The sequence below is a fragment of the Anser brachyrhynchus genome (assembly GCF_964034855.1).
Source record: "Anser brachyrhynchus genome assembly, chromosome: Z".
In the NCBI taxonomy this organism is placed as follows: domain Eukaryota; kingdom Metazoa; phylum Chordata; class Aves; order Anseriformes; family Anatidae; genus Anser; species Anser brachyrhynchus.
Window position 1 is genome coordinate 64,950,452 of NC_137697.1, and position 16,171 is coordinate 64,966,622.

Below are 16,171 nucleotides of genomic sequence, written 5' to 3' on the forward strand. Positions count from 1 at the left end.
AGCAGCTACCCCCAGACTCCCTGCTCATGCGTGGGCTCCTCTCCATGGGCTGCAGCTCCTGGTTGCCAAGAAGGCCAATGGGATCCTGGTGTTCATTAAAAGGAGAGTGGCCAGCAGGTCAAGGGAGGTGATCCTCCCCCTCTACTCTGCCCTGGTCAGGCCTCACCTGGAGTACTGCGTCCAGTTCTGGGCTCCCCACTACAAAAAAGACAGGGATCACCTGGAAAAACTCCAGTGGAGGGCCACAGAGATGATATGCGGCCTGGAGCATCTCCCCTATGAGGAAAGGCTGAGAGACCTAGGCCTGTTCAGCCTTGAGAAAAGAAGACTGAGGGGGGATCTTATCAATGTTTATAAATACATGAAGTGTGGGAGACAATGGGATATGGCCAACCTCTTTTGAGTGGTTGGTGGGGACAGGACAAGGGGCAATGGCCACAAAATGGAGCACAGGAAGTTCCGCACCAACATGTGAAAGAATTTCTTCACAGTGAAGGTGACGGAGCACTGGAGCAGGCTGCCCAGGGAGGTTGTGGAGTCTCCTTCTCTGGAGATATTCAAGACCCATCTCGACGCCTAGCTGTGCAACCTGCTATATGGAACTTGCTTTGGCAGGGGGTTTGGACCCGATGACATCTTGAGGTCCCTTACAATCCCTACAAATCTGTGATTCTGTCATTCTGTGAAACCAACATGGGCATGGACAGCAGCAATGTCTGCACTGTCAATAAGGGAGAGATTCTTTCAATAACATTTCTTTATTTTCAGAAGTTATGCTGCCAGGCGTGGGGTGCCCGCCTAGTGCCGCCGTCGGGGCGGCCTCTTGCGGGGCTGGGGAGAGTCCTGCAGGCTGCTGCTGGCCCTCCTCTTCGGGGCGCGCCGGCGCCCCCCAGGCAAGCAGTCCCTGCCCTGGGCAGAGGGACCTGCTGCCGCCTGCCCTGGCTCCTCAGGTGCCTCCTCCTCTTCTGTGGTGGCAGGGGCACGAGTCCCCCCTGGAGAGGTGGCGTGGCTGTGGGCGACCGCGGGGCTGTCCTCCTGGCTCCCTGCAGCGTGGGCGTCCTGGCGGTCACGCTGCCGGCGGATCTCTGTGCTGCACAGCTCCACAGCAGCAGTGATGAGCCGCACCACGAAAGGCAGCGTCTGGTTTTTGAGGCAAGGCTGCAGCGCCCGCACCAAGCCCTCCTCGTCGAGACCGTAGACGCACAGGTAGCCGATCACCGTGCTCAGGCCCGCAGCCACCTCCCACCACTCGGAGCCAGAGATGGTCTCCAGCTCCTGCTGCAGCCACGCAAGCAGGGGCTCGACGTTTTCTGGGTGCTCGCGGAAGAAGGCTGCCCAGACGTCGGGTGGGAAGCTGAGGTCAGGAGCCCTGGGCACTGGCTCCACAGCCTCCTGCTCATCCTGCTGGTCCTCAGCCAAGTGCTCTGCAGGCTCTGGGACAGCACACTCCAGATAATCGTCGTCTGATCTCACCGAGTACTTTATGGTGTTGATTGTCTCCCTGCAGAAGGGGCACGATGGATCCTTCATTGCCCACCGCAGGGCACAGCCATAGCACAGCCGGTGGAGACAGGGGGTCATGTAGGCGACATCATCCCAACTGTCCCCACAGGCTGGGCAGATCCAGTCCGATGGCACATCCATGGCCACCGGGCTCTACAGTGGGCTGGGGAGAGCTGAGGTGAAGAAGCTGCTCCCCTGCCCCGGCGCTGCAGCTGCCAGAGGCTGTCTGAATCTGCACAAGGGAGAGAGGCCAAGGTCACTCATTGTGCCAGGGTGAGCAGAGGCAATGCCCCCCTGGCACCTCAGCAGAAATCCCCCAGCCCCACGGCTGGGCCGTCCCGTGCCCCCTGTGGGCTGCCCCAGGGCACGTGTCCCCGCACAGCTCACCTGCGCTGCTGCGAGCGCGTCCCGCGGGGCCCCGGCTGCCTGAGCCAGGCAGGGCCGGGGAAACACAGGCAATGACTGTGGGGACGGGCACTGAAACAGCTGCCGGCGGCCCCACAGCACGGCTCTACCAAATCCTCGCTCGGTGCTCCAAGCCTCGCACACACGCTCAGCAGGAGTCAAGCCACGAGCTAGGCTGACGTGGCCTCTGCTGGCGCCCCAAGATAAGCAGCGAGGGCTGCGAGGTCACAGCCCATCGCTCAGTGATGTCACCATGGGCCATCTGCCCCAACAGGGCCTGTAGCACTTTGCCCCACATATTACAAATACTGTTGGGTTGTGTTGGTGTTTTGATGTGTGTTTTTTCTTTAATTTTTTTCACCTTGATTTATCATTAAGTGGGTTGCAACTTGGTTGAACAAGCATGCTAAGAGAGTGGGGATCAGGCACAGGACATCTCTTGGGAGGCCAATAGCTAGCAGCAACTTAGAAATGAAAGGAATGGTTGCTACTCCAGAAGGCTGTCTTATCATCTCTCTGCCCCTGCTCCACGTGGGGTCCCTCCCATGGGATGCTGTCCTGCCAGAACTGAGCCTGCGGGGGCTGCCCACAGGCAGCAGCTCTTCAAGAACTGCTCCCACATGGCTCCGTACCACGGGGTCCATCCATCCCCCAGGAGCAAACTGCTCCAGCACGGGTCCCCCACGGGCGGCAGCTCCCCCCAGACCCCCTGCTCCTGCGTGGGCTCCTCTCCACGGGCTGCAGCTCCGGCCCGGGGCCTGCTCCTGCGGGGGCTCTCCATGGGCCGCAGCCTCCTCCAGGCCACATCCACCTGCTCCACCGGGGGCTCCTCCACGGGCTGCAGCGTGGAGATCTGCTCCGTGTGGGACCCATGGGTGCAGGGGGACAGCCTGCTCCACCAGGGGCCTCTCCACAGGCCTCAGGGGAACTTGTGCTGCATGCCTGGAGCACCTCCTGCCCTCCTGCTGCACTGCCCTTGGGGGCTGCAGGGCTGGCTCTCACCCCTCTCTCTCAACTGCTGTGGCCCACCAGTTTTTTTTCCCCCCATTTCTTAAATCTGCTTTCACAGATGCACAGGCGGCATTGCTTATTAGCTCAGTGCTGGCCAGCGTTGGGTCCCTTTTGGAGCCGGCTGGAGCTGGCTCTGCTCTGACATGGGGTAGGTTCTGGACCCTTCTCACAGAGGCCACCCTGGCAGTCCCCCTGTTATCAAAACCTTGCCAAGTAAGCCCAACACAAGGGGTTGTCTAGGCTTCCAGGGAGACCTTTAGAATCACAGAGTAACAGAGTGGTCGAGGCTGGAAGGGACTGGTCACCCAGAGCACATTGCACATGATCGCATCCATGCGGGTTTTGAGTATTTTCAGTGAAGGAGACTCCACAGCCTCCCTGGGCAGCCTGTTCAGTGCTCTGTCACCCTCACAGTAAAGAAGTGCCCTCTCATATTCTGCTGGAACTTGTGTATTTCAGTATGTGCCTGTTGCCTCTTGTCCTCTCACCTGGCACCTCTGACTGGGCCCATCCTCTTGACACCCTCCCTTCAGATATTTATATACATCTATAACATCTCTCAGTCTTCTCTTCTGCAAGCTAAACAGGCCCTGTTCTCAGCCTGTTGTCATATGACAGATGTTCTGGTCCCCTAAACAACCGAGTAGCCCTGTGCAGGCCTCTTTCTTGTCTCTCTCATACTAGGGAGCCCATAACAGAATGTTTTTTTTTTTTCTCCTTTTTTTTTCTTTGTTTACTTCAACTTTTTCACACTCTTTTGTGTAGTCTGATTAATAACATACAGAAAAAATTATTAATGAATTTTGAACATCCTTGAATATTTTTTTAATGTGTAAATCCTTTCTCTTTTTCTAAATAGAGATACTAGAGAAATTGATTGCAGTCAGTGATGTACAAATAGATTTCCCTCTATAGCAATATAATTTTGGTGTTAACTATACTATTATATTAATTTGAAGTTTTATTTGCTCTCTCATTTTTAATTTCTTTTTGAGATGTTTAGAATCTGATTAAGTAATAGGAATAATAGTAAGAATAGTATTTACATTCTCTGGGACTGATGAATTTTCTGAGAATTAGCCACAGCACTTGTATTTGAAGCTGAGAAAGGGAAAATGGAGACTTACAATTATTAGTTAAATTATTTATGTGGTTATAAATAAATAAATCAATAAAATATCTGCTCATTGGAGCAGTGCAGGATAAAAGAATTTCAGAAGCAAAATGGATCTGTCATAACCATTTGGATGCTAATAACCAAAAGCTTTTCCAGCTTCAGCTTACACAGCTGCGTTGAACGGCTGGCTGCTTTACTGTATCTGAGCATTGGGAACTCACCAAATAATTGAACAATACATGGAACTTCTGTAATTTTTAATTGCTAGCTAACTGTTATTTGCAGACTCATTTCAATTACTGGTATACATGTGGAAAAGAAATTGTAGGACACATATTTAAGCCACAGCTTCTTCTGCAAATCCATCCAACTGTAACCTTCTGCTCTGGCAAAATGTAAATCTCCTGTGGGCACTTTGGTGGCAAATGTGCTACTATTAATGACTTTATGAAAATGACTTCTAAAAAATTGAGAAATCTAGATAGAAGAAAATGAAAACAATATAGGAGACTGACCTACAAGCACAACGTTTTTACTAAGAATTGGGCTGCAGACTAAAGATGGAGCCTTGAGAAAATTATAGTTAATCTCTGGTCTTCTCTATGGACTATAAGTAAAGTCATTGACAGACACTGCTGCAGGTCTCTCCGTTCCATTATTCTGGTTCCTTTCTCTTCATTTTCCCTGAGTTTCTAGTTCCACCGTCAGAAATGCATTCTCCCCAAAGGCTTTACTAGTTCTGTAGGAAATAATGTTCTTTTAAACCAAACAAAAATCCCCAAGTGTGTTCATTTAGAAAAATAAATTGTAGGAAGTTTTCTGCTGAATTTCCTCTTTACTTGCAATCATCTTCCATTTTCCACTGTTCTTTTACTGTCTTCTTCTTCTTACTTTTTTTTTTTTTCTTAATGAATGTCTTTTCCTAGGTTGCTTATACTTACATTGACTAGATAGTTGGGAATGTACAATGGAATTTATGCTGCGAAGGACAAATGCATGCAAACCATTTAAAAGGGGGTCGTAGTTAACTGATGAAGTTTCCTGTCTAAGGTACCAGGCCTAATGCTGTGATGTTCTCCTTCCATGGTGTGTGTTCTGCTCCATGTTCACATCAGCATTGGCCAGCTGTCAGACACAGAGCACCTGAAGAAGACTGTCTTCTGCAAAGTGAGGTATAAATTTTGTGAATATTAGTCCTTAAATGCATTCTTGTTAAATAATATCCCATAATGTCTGTGTGAATAATAATTAAAAAACAAGCCAGGCAGAAATTATGAGATTGTGTTAAAGCAAAATATCATCCTTCCCTGGGCTGTTTTTGTCGTTAGCAGACTTAGCTGCAAATTTACACAGTAATACCACTACATTTTCTAGTTGTAAATCTTGACAGTGGGTACAGGGGATTTTCAGATCCTGAAGAGCCACAAGAGCTAATTTTAAGGCCCAAGAAATTTATCCAATCAGATATACATCTGTGAAGATACTTGTTGAGTGGGTATTCTGTTTCTATCGATACTAGAAAGAAGTCGAGCAGAATGTGGTTTTTTTTTTTTTTTTTTTCCTTCAAAACTCATTATTTGGGCCAGAAGCAAAAGAAGAAAAACTTTTTAAAGCGAATATTTTGATCACAACAATTCTTGCAATGGCAGCTGCAAGTCACGGTTTGGTTGGCTGGGTTGGTCTGGATTAATGAAGTCTCTGTATGCAGGACTCCTTTGTTCTCTGTACAATCCAAAAAACAAATCAGCTAGTGGTGTTTATTGCTGCATTTTTTTAAGTTTCTACAAAAACTATCTCAAAACATACATACAAGAAAAAAACACAATGAGACCTTTGGAGGAACAGGCAGAGATTAAGTTGTTAGGTTTTCATTGCTTGCCTGAATAATTTACACAGAAGTTAAGAGCACCTGATTGTTGCTCAGCAACTTTGAAAATACAGCAGTTAATTAGATATTTCTGCACGTGCTTAGAGAACTAAATTTAGGCAGCCATTTATGAAAGACATTTTTTCATACTCTCTCCAGTTGAGCTTTCTGCATTTTTGGATGATAAACTGCTAATGTGCGATGGTCTTTATTGTGGGTGTTTTTCAACCTCTTGTTCAGATACAAAAAGCTAGTTCAAAACAATAGTTTTAGCTGCTGACTGAAGCCTTACAGAACCCCTCAAGATAAATACTAAGCTGTGTCTTTTGTGAACACACATTTATTTTCCTTTTTAATTCTGATAACATTTAAAAATCTCTTCTTAGAGTTTCAGCAGAAGCTTGGAAATGCAATGGTAGATGAAATCAAACAAACTATAACATGGAAAACAGAATGAACATGTTGTTTCCAGCAGTTTTGTGATTCTTATGTCCTGGAATAAATCCTCATATTCATAACAGATTTATTTTAGTTTGATAGTCTGTCTCTGCTAATGATTGGAACTAAATATTTTACAGGAAGTTTATGAAATTATAATGTGTAGGCACTCAGATTCACCATCCACTTTAAAAATCCTTTGCTAATCTCTTCCTTTACTGGTAAGTCTCTGTAACTATGTGCACTTCTTTCAAACTGTCATTGAAGTAATGCAGGCAAGCATCAGATACTTGCTGAAGGGACTTACCTTTTTACCTTCAAAATTCCTGTTTACTTTGAAGGAATCTTCAGTCTACCTTCATATGCATGGGTGGATGAAGTTTTTATCAGGAAAGAAATTTGGGTTTCCTTATGTGAATGTTCAAGGTTGCAACACAGATTCATAGTGGCCGATGGGTTGGAAGGTAAAATCAAAATAGATTTGTGTAAGAAGGGGAAAAAAACATTTTCATTCAGAGTCTGTGCTTCAGAATTGCTGTGGTAGTATGTTAAAGTTATGTAAATCTATCTTACCAGGAAAGGGAAATTTTTACCATTCAGGGCCTTAATTAGCGTACAAAGCTAAAATCCAAATAAACAGTAATACTTTTTTCACTGTGACCCTGGATGCTGCTGCTTATCCCCAGCAGAATTTTCTAAAGCATATATTATATGTTAAGCTTCACAGAATTTTCTTTCATCTTTATCTCTTTTTACATTGACATCAGAGTTTCTCTGTTATCTGCTACTGCTTTTCTGTTTTTTCTTTTTTCTTTTTTTTCTCATTCCCTCTTAACATAGGGACCCAGCTTGTGGTTTAGAGACTACACAACTGTCTCTTGGAGATGTGAATTTAAAACATCTTTCCAAGCACTTCTACTTGTCTGAATCAGACTACATTTAAGACAATTTTTGTAACCTTAAATTCTCCCGCATGGAAAACCTTTGCTTCTTTTCCAGTTACCTGCCTTTGCTGCCAGTGAGGGGCACGGTGCCTGTACCTCCTCTTAGAACACTGACAAGTTTTGAGAGACCAATAATTGTGTGATGTTTGATTGGGATACTCAAGTGGGCAGCTTTGCCTTTGTCTTTGTCTTTGGGATATAGTGTTTGTGGAGGTGGATTGTGGCTCTGAAGACTGTTGCAGAATGTGCCTCCTTGTAATTTGTTCTTTGTTTATGTTTACAATGTTTACAGTGTGATATAGGAACAAAGTTTTATGGTCTTTTAGTGAGTGATTGTGTGAATCACACTGCAAAGGGAAATTGCATATCTTCCTTACAAAGAATTGGGAGGCTAGAGTTGTTTCTGCCTAGGGTAGATGAAGCTTTGCCTACTCCCTCACAGGGTGCAGAATCAGGGCATGGGATGCAGCAATAACACAGGACATTTTAAAAATTAGGCCTCGATACAGGCAATTCCTAATCTGGCAATATGGAGACCAGCATTTTTATAAATGCTTATGCTGTCATTCCCCTTGCATGATGGTCTGTGAAGTGGTCCACAGGGAATTCTTCAATGTCCAGAAGGCACAGTCCCTTTTCCACCAGATGATCTTCGTGCTCTGAAGTCCTGGGTTGATCTTTCAGCAAATCCAGCTTTAGGATGCCAAAAACACATGAAACACACAGTAACAAAGGCTGACATAGCACAAACTGATACAGATTTATTTTCACTCCTTCTCTTTTCTTCATCCCCCTTGCCCCCTCTGAAGCCAAGAAAAAAGCCCCAGCACCCAAAGAAAAGCAACAAGAGCAACAGAAAGCTAGTTATCTATATTCCCAAAGGCTTTCTGCCAGATCAGCTCTCGTCTGTTCTGTTGTATCCTGAAGAAACTCCGCACTGCATCCTCTAGCTAATTTGTCAGAAAAGCAGTTTCGTATTCATGCCTGACCTGGATTAAATTTGTATTGCTGAAATCCCCACAGTTGTGCTGATCCAATATTAATGACTATGAAACCGCAGCTTTGAGTAGCTTCTGCCACGAGTGCTCTCTCTCCTTTCCATTTCAATTCCAGCTGTGAAATTTCCTTATAGCCATGGCAACCTTTCCGTGGTGAGAACGCTGATAACAAGCCAACCTCAGGATGACTGCATGGCGTTAACCTCAACTCTGTGTAAATTTGGAATAGCCATGCTTGTGTCAATGGAAACGTGTGGAATAAGCTGGTCGTACACAGCAAAACCTGAATGGCTGATGGTTCTGTACTTAGATGTGATATAAGAAAATCCTACTGGTTGTATCTCACTGCTGGGAAATGGCTTATTAAAATTTCCTTGCTTGGGGAGGACCCAAGAAAAAGTTGATCCCCAAAGTGGATCCCCCTTTTCAAGAAAAAGGTGATCCCTGAAGTAGAAAATACTGGGATGATATTATGAATTTTAGTTTTTAAAAATTGACTTAAAGAAGTGAATCTTTGTGTTTCACACACAGTTTTGTACCAAACGATGATGAATGAAATGATGTACTGTACATGTTACCTGTTGAAAACTGTGTTTCAGGATAAGGAGCACCTTATATTCCTAAATGCAGTCTGTCAGTCTTTCATCATTAGGGTCACACGGAACATCTCCTGTCTATACCTTCAGCCACTGGTCTTCATCTTGCTCACTTCATTTTATTACCAGCAGCTTATCTGGACATATCACAGCTGGGTGCAAAAAGATTGACAGAATGATACTGCACTGGTGTTTTTGCTGAGCCAGGAAAGAATAGTCAGGAGGTGAGAAATGTTTACTCTGGCTCAAAAAGCACTGCGAACCATTGCTTCTGTCAGCCTGCATCTCCTTCCAATCAGTTCATGTTTCCTGACAGCCTTGTCAATGTTGAACAGGAGCGATCACTAAAGGCCTTGTAACAGACTCAGCAGGATGGTTAAATCAAGTAAACCGGAGTGCCTGTATTAAAACAAGTGGTGAGTGCAAACAACAAACATGTAAGTGTTGGCAAAAAGCATGAAGCCAGGGTAGTCGCGGACAGCATTTGTTAACCAGTCTTTTTAAAGGATGGACACACGCAAGATGGCTGGAGTGGATCTAGCAGCTTACCCACTGGAGCCTGTGGTCCCCTGGTGAGCCTACTCACTAACGCGAATGAACAGCCAATAAAATTTGGTAGATAATCATTTCCTGCCAGTCAGTGATCTGAAATGTTTCAGTGAACAGTCTGATGAACACCAAAACTGGTGGAAAAGAGCAGGCAGACTGCTCAGCTAAGAGCAGCTGGGGAGAGGAAGTGAAACCTCCCTTTACTGGTGAACACCAACAAGCACTTATGAAACTCTGACCAAAAGGACACCGTACACCGTACAAGCTCTGCGTGGATTAAGAAAGCCTAGCGGAAGCTTAAAACCACCTCAGGAGAATGTTAACCATGTAACTCAGCAAACAATGACAATAAGAAATAGTGAAAAAAAAACACCAAACAAATAAAAACTTTCAACCAGGATTCTCCACCAGCAAACCAGAAACACTTTGTGCAAAGCAATAGTCAGAAGTCTAGCTTGAAGCTCAGTTGAAGCTTCGAGAGACCAGTTTCTACAGAGAAGAATATCTAATAAATCCTTCTTCCCATATCCTGTCTGTCCTTCCTGATCTATTCTTAGGTCATACGTTTATGCAACTATCCTGCACACTACACCATGGAAAATATGTTTCCAAAAACACCTCCCCTTTTGGAAGGTAACCTCTTGTGAAAACACCTCCTGAGATGGCTCACAAATTATCTGAGAAAGTCTTATTTTCCAGCACTTAACAATTTCCAGAAAGAAAAAAAAAAATATATATTTTTCATTGCCAATAATTACATAGAAATTTCCCTTCATGACCTTCACTATGAAGATCTATACATGTTGGTACTACTCTGATGATGTTTTTTATTTCTAAAACTTCCTTCAGTTATAGAGGATCAGCTAGAGACAGCTTTTATGGCAATAACAGCAGACCATGAATAACTTGGTTCTCTCTTGTTAAGGGTATTTATGTTTGGGACACATCTTTAGTCTTACTGCAGAATGCCTTGAAAGCATCAGGTTACCGACTATTGTATAGGAGTCAGCAGGTACTGGTGACAGTCTCCAGACATGGACCAAAAACAGGATTTATTTGCAAATTGAAATATTGTTAAGTGAATCACAGAACATGTTGAGTCACAGAAAGAAGGAATAGCAGTATTTGGTAAGGACCCCTGGAAGCTGTCTAAAACCAGATCCAGATCCAGAGGGAGTGCTCAGGACTATGCCCAGTTGAGTTCTGCATATCCAGGGGTGGCAATTCCAAGCCCCTCTGGATAAGCTGCTCCATTGTTTGACAACTCTTGTGCTAAAAATGTTTTTTCTCATTTATCTAGTGGAGTTTCCTGTGTCTCAGCTGTCTGTTGCTTTTTGTTGTGCATTCATGCACCTCCAGCCTCTTTGTAATCTACCATCAGAAAATTGAAAAGAGCATTTTCTCCCCTTCCCCTTCTCTTTTCTAGGCTGAACCAGCTTATCCTTTGCCACCCAAATCGTTCATTCTTTATTTGCAGATCTGCATTCCCAAAGATTTATCTTTATTATTTATTTAATTAATTAATTAAAAAAAGTCTCTATCTATGAGTTTGAGGGTTATGGAACTCCTATACAATCAAAGCATCCTTAAATTTCTATGCTTCTAGTAAAGCAGGATTAAATTGCTCAAGTGTAGGGGTTAGGATGATAAATTTTTTCTGAAGATAATTATAAGAAATTGATCTCAAACATTGTTTCTAGCATTAATTCCCCCTCCTCCCCTCCCAATTTAAAGATCTATCGGTGTCTCATGGAAAAAGGTTCCTCTGAATCCAGCAGAGCTTCCTGAATCTCACCAGAGTGAGTCCCTGCTGAATTCTGACATCAGCATCCAAACTGAAAGTTGAGGTATTCCTTACATCTTAAAACAAAATTTCAGACCTGAAAACATCCTTTGTAATCCAAAATGTAGACAGCGTGTAAAGTATCTATTACCTTTGCATTTTGAATGTTGTTCCAGTATCTATTACCTTTGCATTTTGTTGTTCTTTTGAGTATTGGGCTTAATTGAAAGTGGTTGTTTCATAGACACAAATAAATGTGGATATACTCAGTGTATGTATGTTTTGTCTTGAACAGATGGAGCAACACTCTACCCACATTATGTCATTGACATAAAAAGATTTAGCTGATGCATAAAGTCTTTTGTGCTTATGGTATGTAAGGAAGCTATTATTACACAGTAACTATAATAAAGTGACACAACTGGGGAGTATCATTTCTCCATATGGGAGCAGTAGCTGCTGCATTATGTAGATTTTAAAATGAGCTTAATTAGACCTCTGTAGAGGAGTGTTTGATTTTTACCTCAATTCAGTGTAATATGCAGCAGCTCAGAAAAAAAAAAAAAAAAAGAAAAAACACCCAAAAAACCCCACCTTAAATTATTTGGCTTTAAACTTGTGTGAGAATATCTGAACTAGTGTCTCAAAAAACAGCCATGAGTTATGCATCTAAAAATGGGAGCAAATGTGACAAGGGAATAAAAATGTCGGCGTCTTCCTGCTTTTGAAGGACCTGGGATTTAAAGGACAGTGTAAGTGGTCCTTAATCTTCCTTCACTGATGCTATATCTAGGCATTAGACGTGGAATGTAAACAGGGAAGAAAATACAGCCACTCTCAGGTGAATAGTTTCTTTAAAATCAAAATACCCAGGAAGATAAAATGTGCATGTGAGAGTCCCAGAGCCATATTAATGAGCTCAGCAGAAATACGTGCTACAAAGGTTGGATTCATACATATCTTTTTCAGCTGTAGGAATGAATTATCAGCATTTGTTCCAAGGGAGGCAAAAGCTAAATTCAGACAAAGAATCTGAAACCGAGAGCTTTCAGTTCACAAAAGTTAATTGTTATTTGGGTCTTCATATGTGTCTTTGGACTCCCTCAAAATAATATGTAATATCTATTAAGAAAACAAAAAAGAAACAACATTTCTGCCTTTGTTTCTGTCTCACTTCTTGAAATCAAAGCAATTAAATAACAAATTAAAAGGTAAGCTTACTCCTGGGAAGAGACTTTGCTAAACATTTGGGGCAAAATAATGCAACAGACACAGTAAAATACACGTACTGCTGTAACTCAGAAGGCACAGTAAGTATGTGAAACTAGAACAAGACCACTGTTATTCATAGGGTTCTTCATAGGGTTCTTATATTTCTATATACAAAGAGAATTAGAAGCAATTGAATTTATCTTTTTTTTTTTTTTTTTGTGAGTATGGAGAAGGGAAAAAGAAAAATGAAAGAAAAAACCCAGCAAATCAGCTTTATTTATTTATTTATTTTCTGGAGAATGCACCAGGTTTTTACTATTTTATGTAGTTGTTCAGCTAAAGAATATCCTGCCATTTCCAGGATTTTATGTCTTATCAAATCGCTTTACAGAAGTTAGTTTATCAGGTTATCCTAAGGATGATTTAAAAAAAAAAAAAAAGCAAATAAAATAACCCTCTATTACTTTAAATGTCAGCGACCCTATTTATATTTCTATTACAAAGTAAAGTTTTATGTGTGTTCTTGCTCCAGCTCCAAGAAAAAATGGAGAAGTCAGCCCTCAGTATATGGTATCCCCAGTGTATCTTTCCATCTAATCTAGCCAGAACGTGCGCAGAATGGGAGCCTGGCTGTTTTCTGTGTCAGGTGAGTGCCATCCAACAGCACCGGTGTGACTGCTGGTGCTTTTCTAACTGCACAGTCATATCAGAAATGCAGAAACAATTTGGCTGAAGGTTAATCTGTGTGGGATCAGACTGCTTGCAGGTATGTGCAGCTGCATATCCAGAGGGAGACAACGCAGAGCCTTTGTGTTTGGACTTCTGGAAACCGGTGTTATGTTTCCCACCTGCCTTTCTTTCATGTAGCTGATGGAGTGGTGAGATATTTGTAAAATGAGTTCTGTTCTGGGAGAACCTTTCGGGCTGTCTTTTGCAGGCAGTATGAAAGTTTTAAAAATTCCTGTTTCAGGCATTTCTGTGTGAGGGACTCCTGCCAAGTCCCTCATTTACATATATTTACAGATGATGTAGGGGAAAATTATAGGCAGGGCTGCTGGAGGGGCAGCTACAACTGCAAGTACATGCTTCCTCTAGCATGACATGTGACAAAATTCTCCATGAAACACGACATCACAAGTGAACATTAGTGAAGTGTTTTTTTTTTTTTTCTTTTTTCTTTTCCTCCCAGATATTTACCCACCCTGCATGCGGCTCTCCAGGCCCACACCTTGCTCATCAGCTGCCTTCTAAGTAAGGGTCTCTGGTGTGCTCCTGGCACTGGGCAGCAGACCCTTCTGACCAGGCAGCGTTCCCACCTTGTCAGCAAAGCTCTGGTTTCCTTCCCCATATGGTGCACAGGATAACCAAGGTGATATTATACACTGTGTTCAGATGTCTCTCAGACTCAGAGACAATGCATTGGTCTGATGATTGTCTGCAGATGGAAGTTATACCAGTGTACTAAAGTCTGTGGGGCTCTGCTGATGTGTGCCAACTGGTAAGCTGGTGCGTGTTGCTGATGTCAGACAGTGACTTGACCACACAGACCTTAGCACACCTGCTGTGGGATGAAAAGCACTGTTGTGTGTACTACGCAAAGTGCTAATTCTGCCATACACTGCATCTGGATGTTTGCTAAAGAGTGTCTTTGTCCTGACCATATTTTTGATGGATTGAGTGTTGTCTGCATGTTTACAGCTGGCAAGAAGAGCATGAAGCCTGCACTGTGTGCTCTGGCAGCCCAGTAGAAATGTGGTCATATGCTCCCACACTTCTTCATCATTGTTGAAACACAGGGAGCTTGGCTGGAGCCCAGACCAGTAAAAATAATGGGCTGGGGTGAAAGAAAGCTCAAAAACTTATAAGGCTGACTTTTCTAGCCTGAATCTAGGCCAAACTTGGTATAACTTAAAAAGTAATATTAAAAAAATCATTATTATTATGATGTAGAAATTGTGCTTTGTTTATCTTTTCAGCCTTTCTTTCTGGGTTGATAGCATAATGTTTGAAAACTTGTTTCACCACTGCCCAGCACTGCCTACCCTGACTTTCATCATTTAATCTAGGAGAGCAGTCTCATAGTGCTTTTCTAGTCAAACTCTGAAAGATTTTAGGTTTGATAATCAAATTTGCTTGAGAGATGTCTGCCTCTCCACTGCCCATACAGACAGTCTAGGGCCACTTCTCTCCTAATTTAGTAAAGATTTTTTTTTCCCTTTGTTACTTATTTATTTATTTTCTGAAATGCAAGTTAATCATGGTACTGCAGTACTCTAGTGAACTAAAAGAACTGAGATGACAGCAAATAAAATGTGCAGCTCTAAAGACAAAAACCGGTATTTCAAGCTGTGTGAGGATTTCAAAGCTCATACATCACTAGCTGAATAGCCACCTCTGGAAGCAGCAAAGAACAGGGTGTGCTGCTGCTGTGCTGGGCACCAGAGCCAATGTGGGCAGCACTGGGATGCAGGCGGGTAGGTGCTGGAGCTTGGGAGCAGGGCTTCACCACACGAACATCACTCTCATTGATCTGAAACAACATCTTTAGAAGAGGGAGGAGAATACAGCAAGGATTTCAGTAGAAAACATAAAACATTCCACTGTTCCCTGTTTTGAGTGCAGTGTGGTGGCTGGCATACAGCTGAGCAGTCTTTACAGAGGAGTTAGTGGTCTGGATGCTGCCTGCAATGGCTGGATAAAATATTTAAACAAAGGTAACCCTTAAACATGTTTTAGGCTGATCAAAGCGTGTCATAGAGAAGTGGAATAAAATAAAAAATTGCTGCCAAATGACTGCGGGAACTCTATATGCTTTATCAGAAGTGAGAAAATAACTCTAAATAAGACAATATATTAGAGAAAATATTCATTCTGTTTTGCAGTGACAGATTCACTGCTGGGTTTATCAGTTTTGTTCCCTCTGAGGAATTGCTCACAGACCATCATCAGTAGGCATTCTGTGAGCAATAGCTGTGCTTGCAAGGCATTTTTCTACCACAAGCACTGAAGTTTTGAGGGCTGAAACTGTGGCTGCATTGATCTTGGTGGCCAAACTTCCCTTGATTTCAATGGAGCCAAGCAGTGGCAGACAGGCAGGCCCCTATGGGTGCCCTGCAGGAGAAGGACAACCAATTTGTGTACCACCTTGTCCTCATACTAAGGTACGGGGTGCTTCGATGCAGCCCTACCGGTATACCCTGTTGTGAGCACTTCCTTCTCTTTACCTGTGCGAGAGGTCAGGATGAGAACATTCATGTCAGGTTACTCAAAATGACTAGCAGACTGAAAAGTCCCCTTGGCAATGTGTAGCCTACAGGTTGCTTGTTTTAAACTGCACCAGCTCAGCACCCATCACCAAGTGCATTTAAACGTCCCTGTACTTTTAATGTTCATCTTAACAAGAGAAAGAAGTGAAACCTTTTATTCATAAACATTCAGCTTACACCTTGGTGATTCAATAACATCAGAAGAGGAAAAATTTCACAGTCAATCATTACTGAGTCTTGAGTCAAAGTTGTCAGTGAGTTTTACACTGTCATTTTTAATCTTTTCCTCAAGATGAGCTGTGGATTTTACTTCATGGAAGAAGATTTCGCTTTGACATTTCACTGTAAATTTAGCTGGAAACAAACAAACAAACTCCCCCAAGCAGTTCCAGCTACATTTTTTTAGAAAAAAAAAAATTCTTTATCAAATTAAGTTTTCCTGAGCCAAAATCGAGAAAGGTAGAGTACACTTTACCTTCATA